At 39.4% G+C, this 13,238-nt stretch overlaps 1 pseudogene; it reads left to right on the top strand.

The window, feature by feature from the left end:
• LOC120790173 overlaps window positions 1–13,238 on the top strand; it is a 111,362-nt pseudogene that overhangs the window by 53,070 nt on the left and 45,054 nt on the right.

Below are 13,238 nucleotides of genomic sequence, written 5' to 3' on the forward strand. Positions count from 1 at the left end.
TTATTCCATCTGTGACTCCTTAATACGGCGGGGAACTTCAGGAACTTAAGTACTCTTGCCAGTAGGCTTGGCCAGTGATTAGGATGCATCACGTAGCATCCATCTACCTCCTATGTTAATCCTCTGACATTCTACAGATTGCTGCAAAAGTTGAACTCTGAAAATACCAGCAGCAGGGAGTGCTGGAATGACTCCTGCTACCCACACACCACTGACTGAAATAGAGGAGAGGGAAGGACTGTAAAAACAGACTGATACATTGGGTAATCATTTTTGATCTTCATTCAGAATGGGGTTGATGTGGTGAACTGGCCAAAAATATTGTATTTAAGATTGATGTGATTTTTTTCCATATTATTACATGTCACGATGCAAGTTAATTTATGCACTGATTTTTGAAACTCTTTTATGTTTGGAAAAATATAATATTACAGACTTCCAAAGTGTGTCCTTGAGCCTCCTGGGTGTATGTGTAGTCTGTCCTTTTTCCAGGTCTTTGTGGTATAGGGGGAGGTTTTCTGGTTCAGGACTTACCAGTGCTTGGCAGCACCTGGAAGTTGACTGATGTCTTCTCTGATATGTATTTTTAGCGCCACCAGTGGGTGTAGCTTTAAGCCGAGGAGATGCCAGTCTGACGGTCTGTCAGTTTAAAACTTTGGTGCAGACTGAAATATCTCAACTATTGGATGGGTTGCCATGGAATTTTGTACATATATAGATGTTCCCCAGAGGACTTTTCCTCTTGTGCCACCAGCAGGTTCACTTTTGTTATTTTGAGTGAAAACTCTCAACCACCATTGGATGGGTTGTCGGTTGGTACAGATATTCAAGCTCCTCCTCAGGATGAATTGCAACAATTAATAACAATAACTAATAAATAACAACTTTTAATGTGTCCTATACTTTGGTTTATGATCAGATACATGCAAAACGACCGACAGTCGTATTAGCCTCATTGGCACTTCATGTTTAGTGCTAATTAACAAGTGTTTATTACAATTATTACAACTACACAGAACCACAAGCATGGCTTTAGACTCTTTGTTTCTACATGTTGTAATTCTACTATGGCTTTTTCTGTCTACGTTGGACATATGGCATTTATTGCATGTCTGCATGTCCTGGAAGAGGCATTTCTCTTTTGCTCCTCCTGAGTTTACCATATTCATAACTACCTCTTATTTACTTGCATTTACTATTCTTTTGACATAGCTGTGTGTTGGTGTCATTTTTTTCTGTTTTGTATGTTTGGTAGCGTATATTTGTTTTGTATTCCAAAATATGTGGTAGGTACAACACTAATATTAAATTGAATTATACATGTCAATCCATATATTCCATATATCTATATTCTCTTTGTGTGCTTGTAGACCACTTATCTTATTCCCATGCTGTACCTTATCCCTGTTTTTCTGCTGCAATGATCCAATTTCCCCACAGGGATCAATAAAGTTTCATCTCTCTTATCCAGGTATCAAGAGGTTTAAGTTATCTTAGCGGCTGTCTCATAGTGAAGGACACAAGTTCTCAAAAGGGAACTATAATATCTGTTCAATCACTAAAGGAGAGAAGGACCATTGAGATTCAAGTATGTCTCTACGCTATTCTATATAATGACATGTGAACGATCCATATTATACCGTCCTTTCAGGAAATTAATCCACCATTTTTTATGAAATAGTAGCCTCTTAACTTGCTTCCACAGACACACAGTATTTTACTGTGGGCAGGATGTATGTCAGTGCTTACCACCAACTGTACAGAACTGAGTACTTCAGGTGTATGCTCATCTTCAGTGTGCTGTCACCTAATTAGAACTGAAGGTAAACTGAAGGTAAACACCATGTACTTATTTTAATTGTCAGGCCCAGATTGTTCCATTTCCTCCCCAAACAAGCCGATGGAAGATGAAGAAGTGTGCTGCTCTGTCAGCTCCCTTGTCACAGACAGGGTATGCATGCAGTGGATACAGTGACTTCTTTTGGACAGCTGCTGGACACAAGCTTAGCCTTTTTCTCTCACCAAACAAGCTCTGGGTCAGCCAAGTCTCAGCAAGTTCATTTATAGCTTTTTGTTTAGGGGTTACATGCACGCTTCAGAGTCATGTTCATAACCGCCATGGCCAGTCATAAGCTACACAGTAGCTGACGTGCACATCCTCAAAAATGTAACTTGGGGCTACCATATGGAAATTGCAAGCGTTGTGATTGGTCTGCTTGGGCTGCTTGTGTTTTTTTCCTGCAGGTTTGTGACTCTTATTTTCTATCACTGTCAGATCTCTAGTCTCTTAGGATCCTTTCACACCTAACCAGTTTGGTTTGACTAAAACAACTCTGTTGCATTTACCCATTCACTGTGGTTCATGTGGGTTATTGTGAAAGCTCTCGGTTGAACCTTGATATGAACTAAGAGACCACTTGGAAATAAAGGTTCTCAGTCCGCTTCGAAAGGGGACAGACCGACCACAGGATGTTTTGATAGTAGATGTAGGATTTTGGTGTGATTTCAAATACAAAATTACTGTTTAATCCATCCGATGATTATGAACTGTTCAGGAAGTGAACTTGAGTGATCTGTATAAGTGATTTGAAAATGATTTGGTAACCGTAGAAAATAGTAAGATGCTTCAGTGCATGTTTGGCGGGGTATTTCCCTGATCAGATAGTCAATAGCTGCATAACCTGCATTGTGTTGTGCTTGTATCCTACTCTTTGCAATATTAACCTCTGTAATATTTCTTTACAAGATGCCTCCTTTTGGTCCTGTATCTACCTGCAGTCTAATAATATTAATAATACTCAAAATCCGTTATTACTTAGTGAGCTCTTTGTGACACAAGAGAACATAAATATGCACCTAATAAGCATTTAAGTGTTGCATGACCTGCTTTCTGTCACCAGAATTTGATTTCCTTATGTGGTCGCTGATGATCCAAGAACAGTCACCAAACTACCCAATCAATGAATTACCTGTCAGTCTGTATACATTCATGATTATAGCTCTTGGTCTTTTTGTAAAAAGTCAGTGTAAACATGAACCGGACCAGAACCAAAATGCATAATTTTTGACTTGGTCTGGACCACATGAACTGAAATACAGGTGTGTAAAAGACCATGGTTACAGTGAAGAAAAACATTAAGCAAAACTGAAGGAAGACTCAGTAATCTTCACTTCTAGCACATCTAGTAAAACCATCTCCACTGCAAACCTGCTGATTAGAATCACCAGTCTCTATCATAGTGAATGAAAGGACATAAAATACAGTGACTACATGAAATAGTCTCATATTCAATAATGAAAGAAAGGAAACCTTCCCACTGTCACTTGTATCACATTGTGAATGAGACAATGTAAGCACAGTAACTGTAGGAAATATAATTAAAGCACGATGCAGACTTATCGTGTAAGGTACATTCCTCTAGTGTTGTGGTGGTTTTATCAACAGATGAAATCTAATTCCCCTTAAATCAGTTGCATCAACTGTATGGTCAGACTGTGTGAAAAAACGCAGACAATTGATTCATTTCAATGAGATAATGCAGTGGCACAACTCGATCCTGTCAGAGAGGGTTCTGACGAAAAAAAAAAAAAAAAAACATGTATGCTTGTCATGCAGCCCAGAGCTTGCCAAAAAGCAATGTGACGTTATCCAGTTATCCGTTATCACTACTTACTTTGGGATCATCACGATAAAATAATAGTTTCTGTGATAACTTTGCAGAGTAGCAAAATCCTATCCTGTAACATTATAATCCGCTATCTATGCAATGTTTTTGCATCTGATATGATGTCAACTTATCGATCTATTACCCTGACTGGATTTTCTGGATTGCATTTCTTTAATTGAAGTTGATGGCAAGAGTGGAGTGGCCAGACAGTTGTAAAGAAGCCAACAGTTTTGCCAGATTACCTTAGATTCTCAAATACTGTCAGTAATAATGTCAATTTCCACAGTACTAACTCCATTAGTACAGAAAGAGTCATGTCAAGTATTCCACTTCGCCATGCTGGCCGCACCCCTGGCTATCATTTGAGACCTGACTGTTATTTGAATACCAACTTTTCTATAAAAATGTATGGTACTGAAATGGATACGAACAACGGGAGAGTTTGAGTAGTAAATTTACTGTTCACTTACATTTTGTGGAGGTTTGTTCAAAACCTGACAGATCATTTAACTGCTCATGTCCCTTACCCCATCAGGCTTCCTTTTAGTGTTGTTGCATGTTCCTAGATCTCAGCAATTAACTTTGTGATTGCAATTTAATTATTACTGATAGCCATGATGGGAAAAAAGGCTGTTTTCGGAACTTGCATTTAGGACAGTTATGATCTAAATGTTCCAAAACAAAAAGGTTTTATTGAAGATTCCATAAAGTTCTATTGTATTCTGTCGTCAATCCTCTATTGGTAAATTTTGTCTTCTTCCTGCTCTAATCTTCTTTGTCACCTCCACCTTTTTCTACACCGTCAAAGTTCCTTCCATTGACATCACCATATCTGGCGAATCATCAGTCTGCCCATGTTCCTTGAGCCAGTTTATGCTTGGATGCAGCTGTTTAAATATCAGAGCAATCCTGTTGTCTTGTCTTTCAGATGTACTATCATCCCTGCAATCATCTTCAGGATGTTTGTGGACATTCAGCTGAGATCTTCTGCCTGCTAGTTCTGCTCCCGCATCACATATTCATTGAGCAGTCAGAGGATCAGAGAGGCTGTAACCCTAAGCTTAGCCAGGCTCTTTATTCATGGAATTTCAAGTGAATCTCTCTAATATTAACCAAAATACAATCAAAATAGAAAGAAGACAATTATGCTTTTGGCAATGAATGAATACAAAATCTTTTACTAATTACAAAAGTATTTGGTCATTAAGTTGGAAAATCTAAAGAAACCATTCTTACTCATAAAAGCTGTATACAGTGCACTTTTTGGTTTAAGAGCACCGTTTTCCCTCCATTTTGAGCACTTATGTGCATCAAAGTGTTTATATGTCTCATGTGCTCTTTGTTGATCCTATGATCCCCAGACTGTCTGTCTCTCAATGCTAAATCCCTCTGCTGCCTCAGCAGCGTAATACATTTGATCACAGGTGTATAATCAATTTCAAGGGCGACACAGTAATTGGTATATGATGAAAACGTATCAAAGCTTTTCTACAAGGTGTTTGAGTCCTGTCTAGTCACCAAGAAATAGAATGGGTGTTAGTGAGTCAGTCAAGAAACAATCGCAAACTTATGAAAGGGGACTTTTGGTGGTTGTTTTTCAGTTGTGGAGGTAACATGGATTTTCACCTTGGAGGCAGAGATGCAGAAATAGAGCGCAGATGAACAGACGAGAGTGGACAACCAGGGGGGAACAGTGATAAATGAGCTGACAAATGTTGTTTGTGTAAGATCATGGTAGCCGTAAGAGAGCTATAATCCACACTGCCAAACTGAGCCAGAGGGTCGAATGCACTTGCAAAGAAAGCAGACAGAAAACAGAGGTGAGTGTGTGTGTGTGTGAGCAAAAAAGATGGGAGGACAGAAAAAGCTGGGCACAGAGAGAGGGACAGCTACTCCACATCATCACCAGTCTGGCTAAAAGACAACAGGCAAGAGATCTTAGCAGGAGGCAGATGTGTTTCTTTCAGGTTCAACTGCCATGTTCATTTATGTTAAGGATCTGCATTATATTTTTCACTATTATCAATGTTGGGGAGCCAAAGAAGGAGTGGATGTTCTCACATTGCTGTGATGATAAAATTATCAAGATTCTATATCTGAGGACACTTAACAATGTTCCTCAGTCCACCCATCCTGAGTCTAATTGTGGAAACCTTTTTCCTGCATCCACTGGTCAAGTGACCGCTCTCTAAACTTCTCCCCCAAAGATCAGGTGTCCAGTCATAGCTTAACAATTGTAATTAAGAACTCCGCAAGCCTTCCAAGCTTCATATGTTGTAAACCTGTACATGTGGCCGTAGTAAGAGAAATATTTTGTATACCAATACTGTAGAGGGTGGTTTTAGTGTTTCCAAAACAAACACTTACAAGCAAAATTGTAAGGATTGCATTTAACTGTGTTTCTGCCTGTTCTAACGTAAGATCCAAATGTTAGTGTGACCAGCTGACTTGCTTAGTAGCTGTTGTGGTGACTTCCTAAACCAAGAGTAAGCATATCATTAACTAACTAAACTCTCGAGGACGGGAGCATCCAGTGTGTGGTTGCCCAGAGGCTACTACAAAGGTTAGACATTAGTGTTCTTTTCATGCACTTTGTTGGATTTGGGAAAGTGTAAATTCCAGCAAATTCAGCCAACATTATTCAAGATAGCATTACATTTTACAAATTCACTTTTGAGTTCTCACCTTCTAAACGTTTTTTTTTTTTTTGAAAAATGAAAAGCAGTGTTTGAATATATGTACAATAAAGCGCAAACTTTGTTACCTACCCAAGTGAGTTTTTCTGTAGTTGCCAATGGGGAGGAGCTTTTTCAGTTACTCTGGTTTGGGAATAAAGTCGCATTCATTTTAACATGTTAATATGGGAAAGAGGTGAGTACGATGGGCATTCAATTCTCGTAGTTGATCAAAGATGGGTTTCTTCGAGACACACCAGCCAACTGCGCGCACAAGGCAAAGTCGTAGTGAGATGGAGAAAGAGCTAGCCAGGAGACACAGAGTAAGGAGCTTCAAGGAACTGGCTGATGTGAACACACATGGCCCAAAAAGCATGGGGGATCAAAGCCCAAGCCAGAAAGCAACAAGCATCTCAGACAGTGATGAGCCACAACAACACAAAGCACAGCAGGGCGGAGAGAGAGGGTACAGTGGCCCAAAGCTGCAGAGAAACAGAAATGGACCCAATTTGACAAAAATCTTGACACTGTGCTGGAAAACACTCTGGCAAGGGGAGCAGGAAAGAAGCTGCAGGCTTTATGGACCATTATTTAAAACATGGGCTGTGAAAGATTTGGTCTACATCAAAAGAGCTCAGCCCCTGCAGTCAAACAACTAAGGAGGAGAGAGCAGAGGACAAAAGCCATTAGGGAAGACCTCAGAAGGCTGAGCAAAAGATACAGACAGGCTGGGGAAGAGGAAAAGCGAGATCTTGCAAAGCTTAGAGAACCACTGAGAAAACAACTGGCCACCCTCAGGCAAACTGAGGCGCCACCGGAAGCACAGGAGGAGCAAGCCAGGAAAAGGGCAGAGTTTACATCAAACCTCTACAAGTTCACCACCAGTCTGTTGGGATAAAACAGGAGTGTCCAAAACAATAGATAGAGGACCACTTCAAGAGAACCTACAGTGACCCATTAAGGAAACAAGATCTAGGAGAGAATGAGAGGCTCCTAATCCCCCCAGAACCACAAGTACTGTTTGACATATGTAAACTAAGGCTTGCAGAGGTCAGCGACACCATTAGGAAGGCAAGAGCAGGATCGGCTCCAGGACCAAAGGGCATTCCCTATAGGGTATACAAGAACTGCTCACAACAAGGTTCTGGAGGTTGCCTCAAGTTTTATGGAGGAAGGGAACCATGCCAAGCAGCTGGAGGAGAGTGAAATGATGAGCTCTAAAATATGTCATCCACCAACCACCAGCCTTCAAGGATGATTTGTAAATAAAAACAAGATGATACATAGGAGGTGAGTGGATGCTGGAGGACCTCAGGAGGCTGGTTACATGGGTAAGAATGACATTCATTCATTCATTCAGTTCACATTTGGAGGGGAGCAAATACATCACTCTCAGAATAACCTATGAAATGGTTCAATGACTCCCTCAAAGACACAGCAAGCATCAGGAAGACATTAGTCCAAGCTGAAGACTGGATACCGATGGTGGATGGTGGATAAGAGCAGCCCAGCAGCAAAATACAAAGCATGGATGTACCAGCACAGATTACAAATTACATCTACTTAGGCAATAGGGGAAAGAGAGTCTCAGGTACCTCAACAACTCATCTTCCCACAGGATATTATAAGCACCACACTGAGATCAGAGCTGCTAATCTGGTTGAGATCCATCAAAACGATCACAATTTGCATGGACGACACATTTGAGACGAAGCTGCATTAGTACCAACCACTGATGGAAAAATGCTCGCAGGAAGGGTGCAGGGAAAGATGTCTGCCAGTGAAGGTGGGAGCCAGAGGCTGGGAAGAGCACTTAAAACAGTTAGAATCACAGGCCAGAAACACAAGTAGATCTGCAGCACAGTGGCACAGGAGGCAAAGAGGGCATCACAATAACTTTGGCTGAAGAAGGAGGAGCAGTGGAGCAGCCACCGTGCTCAGGTTGGGCCTGATCAACTCAGCCAGCACACCCTTCACAGGATGTTGTGTTAGCATGGAAACTCACTGAAGATGAGCCAGGGAGCAGCTATGATATCAGCTGTTTGCAAGTAAATCAGTACAAAAGATGACCGGAAAATATCTGGTTCTTTGGGAAAAGCGAAAATACAAGCCTGTGTTCATAATTTCATAAGATGAGAAGTTAAGTACAACTGCCATGGTACATTTCATTAAATCACAAAGCCTAAAATTCTTTTAAATGCACCACCAGTGAAAGGCAGAAGCTAGAGATTGCACTGTCGAGAAAATTGATTTTATAATCTGCATCTTAAATGCAGTTCCTTTTTAATTTCTGGGTCACATTTGGATGAATTCAGTAACTATGGCGTAATCTTTTGTTTCCAATTGCAACACTGAAGCATTTTGAATTCTCTTCTGTTATGACTGGCTTTTCTTAAAGGGGGACTGCAGGATTTAGGGCCCTCTCTTGTACAAAACCTGATTTCTTAGAAACAAAGTTCAAATAATTAAAACTGGTGGTTACATTGTAACCACCGCATATTATGTTCAGTATGTAGCCATCATGTGCATATTTAACATTTCTTTTACAGGGTTGTCTTAAACAGGGCTCTTTCTTAAAGGTCAGTTGGAAACACAGTGTTCATCAAACTCATAAAGTTACTGTTAATTAGCTAACGCCAACTAGATACAATTGATAGAATTGACTAGCAAAAGTCATTTCAGCCGGCAAAATCAACAGTCTTAGGCTGTCTTAACAGAAAGCCTTAGCATCCCTAATTAACTACATCATAGTGGTTCAAGCCCTGCTCCCCACATTTGCATTTCTTCCCAATTTTGAACAGTTTAAGACAATTAATAAATAAGAGGATTGCTCTTTCGTGCTTCCACCCCCCTCAGTGAAAGGTGTTGAGATCTTCTCTATTAAATAGGAAATGTTGCATTTAGAAAAGTGAGCGTGCTCCATATGACTCTATTAGCTCTTTTAACAGTTTCTTTGATCTCTGTGGATATTTAAAGCTCAGCAAGAGGTTGTGTTTGGGCAATAACTAATGACGCATCATCTGGATCTTGATAAGGTTTCCTACCAATTACAGTTGGAATAAATCTTCATGAAAATTATGAATATTGTCTGTTTGCTGGAAGACATTGGGATGTATTAAATGGGAAAAGCACAGAGTCCGCATTATTGCAGAAATGTCTCAAGGCATTCCCAAACTACAAACACACACACACACACACACACACACACACACACACACACACACACGCACACACTAATACTATGGAATCAGTATTGTGTATTTCTTCCCAGCACTCCTCTTGAGCCTTATCTACTTTGTCAGCCAAAACGGTTTTAGCAGTTCAACCTATCAGCTGCCTCTTTTTAACTCTAAATTGCAAGCTCTTGATAATCCCAAATCCTTTGATCAAAGTTTTGGTTTCATAATACTGATAGATATTCTACTTTTGTGGACAGAATAAGTGGTAGCTGTGGGCTTCGCAATAGCATTGTCAGACACATATAGCAGAGAGCACAGAGAGATGCTTAGCAGCAAATGCACACTGATTTGAAGAGGAGGGAGGTGCTTATGTTATTAAAGTCATGGTTGTAGTCCGTGGCTGAACTGCCAAAATTGGATCAGCCGTGAAGGAACAATCAAGGGTTAAAGGGGTACACCAGCAAGTTAAAACTGCACTTCCACATATCTGGGGGATTAACAAGAGACATACACTGAAACACACGCTGAATGGTGTATATATACAGGATACAGAGGGGTTGTTGTAACCTCTTGGAGTCTTCCGTTTAGACAGAGCCAGGCTAACTGTTTTACCCTGTTTCCACTCTTTATGCTAAACTAGGTTAACTAAGTTCAATATTTAACTGTTATGAGACCGGTTACGGATCTTTCCATCCAATCTTTGCAAGAAAGTGTAAGTAAGTGTAAAAAAATGTTGAATTAATCCGTTAAAGCATCCCATTTCTTCTGTTGACTGGACAAACATTAAGTTAACTGCTACTACCAGCCACTACCAGACAGTGATGGGACACATCAGTCAATACTGATTGGTCAGTGAGAAATAACCCCCTTTTTCCCAACACAATGGAAGATTGAATAATTAAATGAAAACAAAATGGCAATTCAATGTGAATAACAGGCTAACCATTAGCATCTCTTTCTTAGACTCTCTATGCCTCGATAATGCCCCCAGTTTGTAAAAAAAAGATTTCTAAGTCTGCAAGCCCAATCCAAGACAAGACTTATGACATGATGAGGGCTTCTATTCTATGGCCTTTTTTTCTTGCGGACTTACCTTTACAATACGGTATTCACCTGTAATACTTGTCTTAATCTGTGTATATGGTGTTGTGGGTGGACCTCCAGTCTTTCCATTCATCCATGCAGGCAACAATTGTTGTAGCAAATATATCATGACAACTGATTTCATAATTACCATAAACTTTCACATGGATATTTGTAATTCTCAAAGCATGATTGTCATTTCAGTTTTTATTCATTTTATTCATTTTTAAGAAACGTCTGGTATATGGAAGTACATATGGAAGTACATCTTTACATTATTTCAAGGTCACAGGACTAGACACTATCACAAAACATAGAAAAAATAAAAATAAAAAAGTGAGAGATCCAGTCAAATACAATGTGAAATGAAAAGAAAACCTGTCACATGAACAGGAAGTTCTTAGAATGAAATCTAAAAAGGCACTTTGTTGAATTTAATTTACCATATGTCCAAAATGGCCCATGAAGAAATCCCATCCTCCAATCCCCTGAGCACAGACTCATAAGATGCTACTTGTACCATTGCATTCATCCAGTCTTTCAAATCTGGAGCTTTCGCTATTTTCCAGTGTCTCAAAGATTCAAAGATGAGGAACCCTTTTGATTCTACAGTCCTGGTTGAAAGGACCAGCATATTTTCAGAAATAAATCAAATGAACCAATTATGTATGATCAAAATATTTGAATAAAATGTCCAAGGTTACTGAACAAAAGACAATTTAAAAAAAACACACACAAAATAAATAATAATAAAACAAACACAAAATGTACCCCAAACAATATTATTGGCAGCCTTCTTTAATATTTGGTTGCAGAACTCTTGGCAACAATGACAGCCTTGCAATGTTTCTTGTAGCCATTTAGAAGTTTCTTACACTTGTCTGCTGGTAGTTTCTGCCACTCTTCCATTGCTATGTGTTCAAGTTCTTTTAAGTTTGCAGGAGTCCTTTGCACAATGGCAGCTTTCAGCTCTCTCCAAAGGTTTTCAATGGGATTTAGGACAGGACTCATTTCTTTTTCAACCAGTCTTTTGTGCTGTTGAATTTGTGCTTTTGGTTTTTGTCTTGCTGAAAGACCCAAGACCTTTGCCTCAAACCTCAGCAAACCTTCAGCAACTTTGGCCCTTTTATTAAATATTTTGATCATACAAAATTGGTTAATTTATATTTATTTCTGAAGATATTCTAAATTCTGTATTTAGATTTCAGAGGTGCCAATAATTTCAGCCATGATTGTATTGCACTGCAGGAGGCTGTACAAGCAGACACTAAGTGTTACCATACAATTTTCATTTGATTGTGACAAGTGCACACATAATAGAAAAGATATACATATAACAGTATTTCTTATTGTGTTTCACTTCATGTCTTTTTTTGTATAAATTCAGCATAAATCTTCCATACACACGTATATAAATTAGAACGAAACCGAAAAAAGCTAAGCCAATTGTATATAGATATCCATTAGTTTCATGGAAAACCAATTATGGTAGGAAGTCCGTTTTACAAGTCCTCATTTAATATTCAATAATTATTAATGATTAGAGTGGGCAGTGGCTCGGCAGGTAGAGCAGGTTGTCCGCTAAGTACAGGGTCGATGGTTCAATCCCCAGCTCCTCCTGTCCACATGTTGAAGTGTTCTTGAGCACTACACTGAACCCCAAATTGCTCAGGACCATCAGGAACAATTTGGGATGTACATGCGTGTGTGTGTGTGTGTGTGTGTGTGTGTGTGTGTGTGTGTGTGAGAGAGAGGCAAACTGTAAAGCACTTTGAATAAAAGTACCACAAAATTACAGTCCGTTTACCGGTTCTGCTCATTAATTACTTTAAATAATCATACTTACTTAGTAGCTCACATTATAGCACTGCAATGATGATTTTCTAGTAATTATTTCAAATAAGTTGTGTGAACACATAAAGTTATAGTATGTAACTTTTTTCTAATATTTTTTTTGTGGAAATATGCTCTGAAACATATCTTAATGTGGAGAGGTGCTGTCAAAGGCTTCTGTGACCCAGTGTCATTGAACAGCCTGGCAGCATTGCAGAGATATTTCCTCCTTCCTTGCTTGTGAGGGGTGGGATCTCACAGCTGTCAGTAAATACGTGAACACACTTCTGGTCTACTTTGCCTCTTGCACCAAAGGCTTCAAGCTAGTATTAGTTGCTGGAAGTTGTGGCTATGTCGACTCACAGGCTAGAAAGCTACTGAGCTTACATATTTTAACTTGAATAAGTCTGTTTTCCTTTCACTGCCTATGTAACGTTATATATTCTGAACCAAACTACACCATATGATAATAAAACTGTCAGTATATAATTTTCATATTTAAAATGGCCAATTACACGTCCATAACTCTATGACAGTCACAAAAAGAAACTTAACCCCTTTAAGAAAATCCAAAATATTCAGTACAGATGCCAGTATTTTTTCTTAATGAATTTAAACCCATTTATTTGCTAGTAGAAAACATACAATATTTCTGTTTGGCTTAGCTTGTTCTGGTAGCCAGGAGGTAAGTGGGTCTCTAGGTGCTGTTGGGGTCAACGTTGGGGCATAAATTACACATGGACTGTTTGGATTTGACTATTAACCCTCAGTATCCTGCCTTAGACGGGAGCAGTCCAGGC

Source organism: Xiphias gladius, chromosome 5 (assembly GCF_016859285.1).
Source record: "Xiphias gladius isolate SHS-SW01 ecotype Sanya breed wild chromosome 5, ASM1685928v1, whole genome shotgun sequence".
Classification (NCBI taxonomy): domain Eukaryota; kingdom Metazoa; phylum Chordata; class Actinopteri; order Istiophoriformes; family Xiphiidae; genus Xiphias; species Xiphias gladius.